The following is a 6,971-nucleotide window of genomic DNA, read 5'->3' as shown; positions in this document are numbered from 1 at the left end:
AATTTATTCCCCCAAAATGTATCCTGTCGACCACTAATCCCCTGAGATGCCCTTCAAATGTTTGCTAAAATAAACTTGTTACACACTTTATATTGCAGTCTTTTTTGGATATGCATGATGCTCATCAGCATATTAAAGTCTCAGAGGAGTCCTGCAGCAAAGAAACACTAAATTCTGATTTCCTAAAGTGAACTCTTTTACCCTAATTCCCACTACTATTCCAAGCACACAACTCAGGAAACCCATCCTCAGACCTCACTATGATTTCTCTTTTTTTAATCTTTATTAAAAAACCCTGAATACTTTAATAATAGTAAAAATATATGTTTATATTTCTCTCTTTTAAAAGATATTTAATAACAGGCCAGGCACAGCGGCTCACACCTGTAATCCCAGCACTTTGGAAGGCCAAGGCGGGCAGATCACTTCAGGTCAGGAGATCGAGACCAGCCTGGTCAACATGGCAAAACCCTGTCTCTACTAAAAATACAAAAATTAGCTGGGAATGGTGGTGCGCAGCTGTAATCCCAGCTATTTGGAAGGCTGAGGCATGAGAATTGCTTGAACCCAGGAAACGGAGGCTGCAGTGAGCCGAGATCATGCTACTGCACTCCAGCCTGGGCGACAGAGCGAGACCCTGTCTCAAAAAAAAAAAAAAAAAAAAAAAAAAAAGATATTTAATAACAATACTTCAGAAGACTGGATTTCACTGCCCTGCCTTCTCCCTCCTGCCAATTGTCCACTCTGGCACAGATACATGAAGGCAAAGGCCCCTGGAAAGAAAAGTCCCCCTTGGCTGTGACCTGTGCTTCGAGGGTGAAGGCACTCTGCTCCTTGCAAAGTCAACAGAAAGGCTGTTCCCTCCTGTTCACTGAGCCATCCTGCATCCTGAAGTAGGCTCTCTCAGCCATGTGGATGAACAGGCCTGTGTCCACCACACGTGGGACCATTCTGGCAGCTCTGTTCACTTCACCCCATTTATGTACCTGGTCAAACTTCCAGTCCAAGATAAAATTCCCATTATCTGTCACCACTGGACCTGCCTTGTTGACAGCCATTTGGAATTCAACCACACCCCTAAACTTCTGGCTCATAGCTCAGCTCACTGGGACGAAGGCCACTGGGATTCCCTTGTGCCACTGATCCCCAAGTTTCTTTGAATCTTTCCTGATGACAGGAAAGAAGCTGACACGCCTGGGAGGAAGTGGGAATGCAGACCAGGTCAGAATCTCCTGCTTCACCTTTCAGCTACTCGCTGCATAGCATGGACACTTGTAGAACCACTTCCAGTTCCCAGCACTTGGTTATTTCTCACGTGGTTCTCTCCCACCCGTGTTCTGCCAGTTCTTAGCCTCCTCGACCTTGGACATCATGGAGGGGGCCAGGTAGATGCTGTTGGTGTTCCCATAGCTGGTTCTTGTGCTGCAGACTGCAGCAGGTCCTGGACTGTGTATGCCCTGAGAGCTGCACATGGGAACCCTGGAGGTCCAGCTGTTCCCACCTCCGCTGGAGGATGCACCCCCAGCCCACCCCAAAGCAGCACCAGGAGCCGCCTGTAGAGGTTGCCGAAGGGCCCAGGGCACTGCCTCCTGATGCCTCACTCCGGCGTCTGCTCTGTGATTTCTGTTGTCCCATTACATTAGGGCCTGGAGAAGTTTCTCGGGCTGTTCTTTTTGGCCTGCTCCCTCGATTCTTAGTCTCCAGGGTTGGGGAGCTGCTCTCTAGCTCCCACTGAAGCATCCCACCCCTTCTCATCCCTTCAAAATGCTCCATGCTCCACAGTCACCCAATTGCTCCTCAGTTGCTTTCAAATGTCCGTTGCCTTGGTACAACCACTATCAGCTCTCATAGAGGAAACAGTCTGCACCAGCCGATCCACGCTGATGATGAATGACTAATAGCCCGCCACATCCTGCCCCTAGAAGACACGTCTTATCCCAAACAATCCCTGCTGTTGTGATTTTTCATAAACCGACACCAGGGGCAGAGGTTTTGGGGGCAAAGGAACAACCATAAAAAGCCGACCAGCCCTGGTCACTTCCTCTAAGTGATTTCTCCTCTTCAAAAATCTACTTTTTCTACTCTTGAAATCACAGGATCTATAAAATATTTCCATTATCTAGTCATCTGCTACCCCAGGAGCACCAACTGGTGTGAGCAGCAGAGAGAGAGCTGTTCACGTTTCTCGAGGCTGCGGAGGGAAGCAGGCAGAGGACGAGGCCTGTGATGCTGGATGGGTTATGCATGAGGTGCTCACTAACTCTCGTCTGTTTGTGACATGCTTACCACTATGAAGTCCTCCAAACCCTATGGGAAGACAAGAATGACGCTCATGTACTAGTTATGTAATAATACAAACACTTATGTCTTCATGTGCCATATTTTTTCATCTGAGATGAGGCAGGTATTGTCTTTGTGAGCACTAGCGGCACCCATCGGCTTACATGAATGGTTCCATCAGACATCCCTGGATCTTTTCCCTTTTCTTAGCTTTTCTTTGTTCATTCCTCCAGCCTGTCATAAATGTGACTCAACTTTTTCCTTTTCTTTCTTTCTTTTTGAAACGGGGTATCTCTGTGTTGCTCAGGCTGGAGTGCATTGGCACAATCCTGGCTCAAAGCAGCCTTGACCTCCTGGGCTCCAGCAATCCTCCCACCTCAGCTTCCCAAGTAGCTGGGACCACAGGCATGCACTACCACGCACATACATGATTATAATCAATATTTGTTTTTGTTTTGTTTTTATAAAGATGGGGTCTCCCTACGTTGCCCAGGCTGGTCTCAAACATTCCCGCTGAAGTAATCCTCCTGCCTCAGCCTCCCAAAGTGTTGGGATTACAGGTGTGAGCCACTGCATCCTGCTGTGACTCAGCTTAATCAGCTCTTCTAGGTTTCTCAGGGATTCCTTGTGTTCCCCTAAGTTAGAGAGAAGCTACAAGTTGTTTCTTGAGAGCACAGTGCACCCTCTACCACAAAGAAACTTTTTGGCTGTTCTCTTCCAATTGGCTGGGCAGGGGCCACATCCTTCAGAAGAACTTGGGAGGTTCCTTCTATGCTAATCCAACGGTCTCTTTTCTGAGAAGTGCACATTCTTCTATTTCTTGCTGTCAGAAATTCTTGATCATCAAGCAGATTGTCTAAGACCTCTGTTTTTTTTAAATTATCTTTCCTTCCCTTTATTCTGTGACAATATTCCTTCACCTCTTAAGGTGAATGACTGCTTTCTGTCCTTACAACCTTCTCTGACATATCATTCAGCCTTCACCTAATTCTCCCACTCCAATTTGTGATGCTCCGACAATAGTGTCAGTTGCTTCTAAGAATTCCTCCAGGAGCTGCAGTCAAGAGTGAGGACGCTATCTCTGCCTCTCTGTCTCTTCTTGTCTCTTTCTCTCCATCTTTCTGTCTCTTTTTGTCTCTGCATCTCCCTCTGTCTCATACACACACACACACACACACACACACACACACACACACACACGACCAAAAATTCTTAGACCCCACGTTAGGAAATACTCTTAGAAATATGGCTAGAACCTGGTATAATTTAAGCAGAACAACGAGACCTACAGCCTAAGAGTGTTCCTGGAAACAGAAGATCCTATTATTGCCAACAGTTTGAAATCTTCAAGTGCTCACATTTTTCAAGCCACTTTGCCAAACAGCTAAAAATGATGCACGTCTGCACTATTTCAAGTCATAGTTCCAAAGTTCTTTATGAGAGGGGTTATCTCTGGCATGTGTCCAGATGGATGGGAAAATGCCAGCAAAACATGGCAAAAAAATGTGTGGCTAGCTTAGATGTAGAAAAGGAAACAAATTTAATGAGTTCTAGGTATAAATCATCCATGCTAGCTATTTTATCGCTCTTCCCCTGGAACAACAGTGTCTTAAACTTCTCTGGGGTTGACTCAGACAGAACATACATAGGGAGAATCATTACTCTGCAGGCTAGAGCCACAATGAGAAGAGCTGTGGTTTTTTTTCTATGAAGTGAGCAAGGCTGTCTGCATTGGACACTGTGTTCACAAAGTATAGACTGAGGAGAAAGGGCTGGAAATCAATCAAGCATCATTTTAAAGAAAGAAAACCTCAAAGGCCTGCCTTAATTCCAATACTCTGCTACAGTCCCATCCCTCAAAAAATACAGTTGTTTCCCTTTTATTTTTTCATGCCTTATTTGTTTCAAGCCTAAGGAAATGACTTCTGTTTCGGTTGAGTTGACCTTGCCGGAAGTTATGCACACATGGACAGCCATGAGGACTAAGGAACAGCGAATCCTATGGACTCTTTTCCTTTTATTTATTTATTTTGAGACAGAGTCTTACTTTGTCACCCAGGCCAGAGTGAAGTGGTGTAATTACGGCTCATTGCAGCCTTGACTTCCCTGGCTCAAGTGATTCTCCCATCTCAGCCTCCCGAGTAGCCAGGATTACAGGTGCACATCACCAGACTCGGCTATTTTTTTTTTTTTTTGGTAGAGATGGGGTCTTCCTATGTTGCCCAGGCTGGTCTCAAACTCCTGGGCTCAAGACATGCTCCTGCCTTGGCCTCCCAAAGTGCTGGGATAACAAGTGTGAGCCACCATGCCCAGTCTATGGACCCTTTCTGGAAAAGACGGTTGGTTTGGAAATTTGACAGTGAAGCCCAAGGAAGGGAGGATTTGAGTATGAGAGGTTTGGTCCACTTATTCCTCCAGTCTCTGGAGTAACCCACGTCCCTGCCAAATTAGTGGGAGGAGAATACACTGGGACAAACCTCTCTTCAGTGCTTTCCCTTCTCCACACACCTGGCATCAAAGGCCTTCAGCAATTTTCCCATCTCCTTATTGAAAATCAATTACCTGTTCATTCATTCATACAATGACAAGGGTCTAGGTATACAGGGGAGTGTGCAGTATTAAAATAAGGAGAGAAGGAGTATAAGGGTAACTCTTCAGCTCTCAACCCTCTGGATCTTAGTAGCCCAAATCACTAAGGGAAATTTCCAGACTCCTCACTTTTGAGCCACAGGTTATAGGTTATTACAGGTGATCTGTCTAAGAACTATCTTAGATTAACCTTGTAAATAATGATAATTCCTTATAATAAAATAAGGGAATCGGACCACTGTTGAGTTTTCCATCTCTGCAATGTGCTGATTCCAGGGAGCTTTAAGGTTGAAGTCCAGCCATAGGAGAAATTTCTTTTTTCTTTTCTTTTCTTTCTTTTCGTTTCTTTTTTCTTTTCTTTTCTTTTCTTTTCTTTCTCTCTTTTTCCTTCCTTCCTTCCTCCCTTCCTTCCTTCCTCCCTCCCTCCCTTCCTTTCTTTTTCTTTTTTTTGACGGAGCCTCGCTCTGTCACCCAGGCTGGAGTGCAGTGGTACAATCTCAGCTCACTGCAACCTCCGCCTCCTGGGTTCAAGCAATTCTCCCACCTCAGCCTCCCGAGTAGCTAGGATAACTGGTGTGCACCACCATGCCCAGCTAAGTTTTGTAGTTTTAGTAGACACTGGGTTTCACCATGTTGGCCAGGCTGGTCTCAAACTCCTGACCTCAGGTGATCCACCTACCTTGGCCTCCCACAGTGCTGGGATTACAGGCATAAGCCACCATGCCCAGCCCACAGGAGAAATTTCTAAAGGCTTGGAAACAAGCAGGCAGCCAGCCAGGGAGACCTCACTAGGGAGAGGCCTAGGAAGCAGGCAAGACTGTAGTCCACAAAGAACCCACACAAAACAGATGACTTCCTAGCTCCCCAACACTCCACCTGGTCCAAGGTATCATGGCGGAGTAATTCTAGGTGTGGTAGGCAGTGTCCAACACGGTACTCAACAATTCTTTCTCCTGGCATGTCCTCTTCTCCCACATTGAATAGGGCTGGCCTGCAGAGCAAGAGGATGTGCAGAGTCGATGGTCTGTGGCATCCATGCTCATAAAAGACGTTGTGTCTTCTGTTTCTCTTCCATCACTCACTCTGGGAGAACCCAGTTACCATGTCACGAAGACACTCAAGTACCCCATGGAGAATTCTGCATGGTGAGCAAGTGAGGCTTTCTGCCAAAAAGCAGCATCAATTTACCAACCCTGTGAGTGAGCTTTCTTAGAAGTGGGTCTTCCACAGGCCAGGCACAGTGGCTCATGCCTGTAATCCCAGCACTTTGGGAGGCCAAGGCGGGCAGATCACTTGAGGCCCAGAGTTAGAGACCAGCCTGACCAATGTGGTGAAACCCCATTTCTACTAAAAATACAAAAAATTAGCTGGGCGTGGTGGCAGGCACCTGTAGCCCCAGCTACTCGGGAGGCTGAGGCAGGAGAATGGTGTGAACCCAGGAGGCAGAGCTTGCAGTGAGCCGAGATAGCACCACTGCACTCCAGCCTGGGCGACAGAGCAAGACTCCAACTCCAAACAAACAAAAAAATAGAAAAATTAGCTAGCCATTGTGGCCAGTGCCTGTAATCCCAGCTACTCAGGATGCTGAGGCAAGAGAACTGCTTGAACCTTGTGGGTGAAGGTTGCAGTGAGCTGAGCAGTGAGCCAAGCTCACACCACTGCACTCCAACCTGGGCAACAGAGCAAGACTCCATCTTGAAAAAAAAAAAAAAGAAGTGGATCTTCCAACCTCACTCAAGCCTTCAGATGCCTTTAGTCCTGGCCAACATCATAAGAGACCCTGAGCCAGAACCACCTCGCTCCTGACTCTCAAAAACTGTGACATAATGGATGGTTGCTATTGTTTGCAGCTGTTAAGTTTGGGGACAATTTGTTATGCAGCAAAAGATAAATACTATACTAGGTCTATTACTAAATACAAAATCATGGTGATCACAGCTCAGAAACATGGAGAAATCTTTATGCATATGGACTTTCCCTGAATACCTGGAAGTAATCATACCAATTCTGTCATTGCCCTCCATGGAGTCTGAGAGCTATTTTATCCCCTCAAGATTTAACAGTGTCAAAGATTTGGAGTGTGAGGGACAGTAGCAGTACCA

General features: G+C 46.3%; 1 pseudogene; it reads right to left on the bottom strand.

Annotated features, from left to right (window-relative positions):
- Window positions 1–842: 842 nt before the first annotated feature.
- Window positions 843–6,971, bottom strand: part of LOC115834637 — a 31,786-nt pseudogene continuing 25,657 nt past the window's right edge.

This window comes from Nomascus leucogenys, chromosome 4 (genome assembly GCF_006542625.1).
Source record: "Nomascus leucogenys isolate Asia chromosome 4, Asia_NLE_v1, whole genome shotgun sequence".
NCBI lineage: Eukaryota > Metazoa > Chordata > Mammalia > Primates > Hylobatidae > Nomascus > Nomascus leucogenys.
The sequence above is the reverse complement of the archived record's forward strand: the minus strand, read 5'-3'. Positions and strand labels throughout refer to the sequence as shown.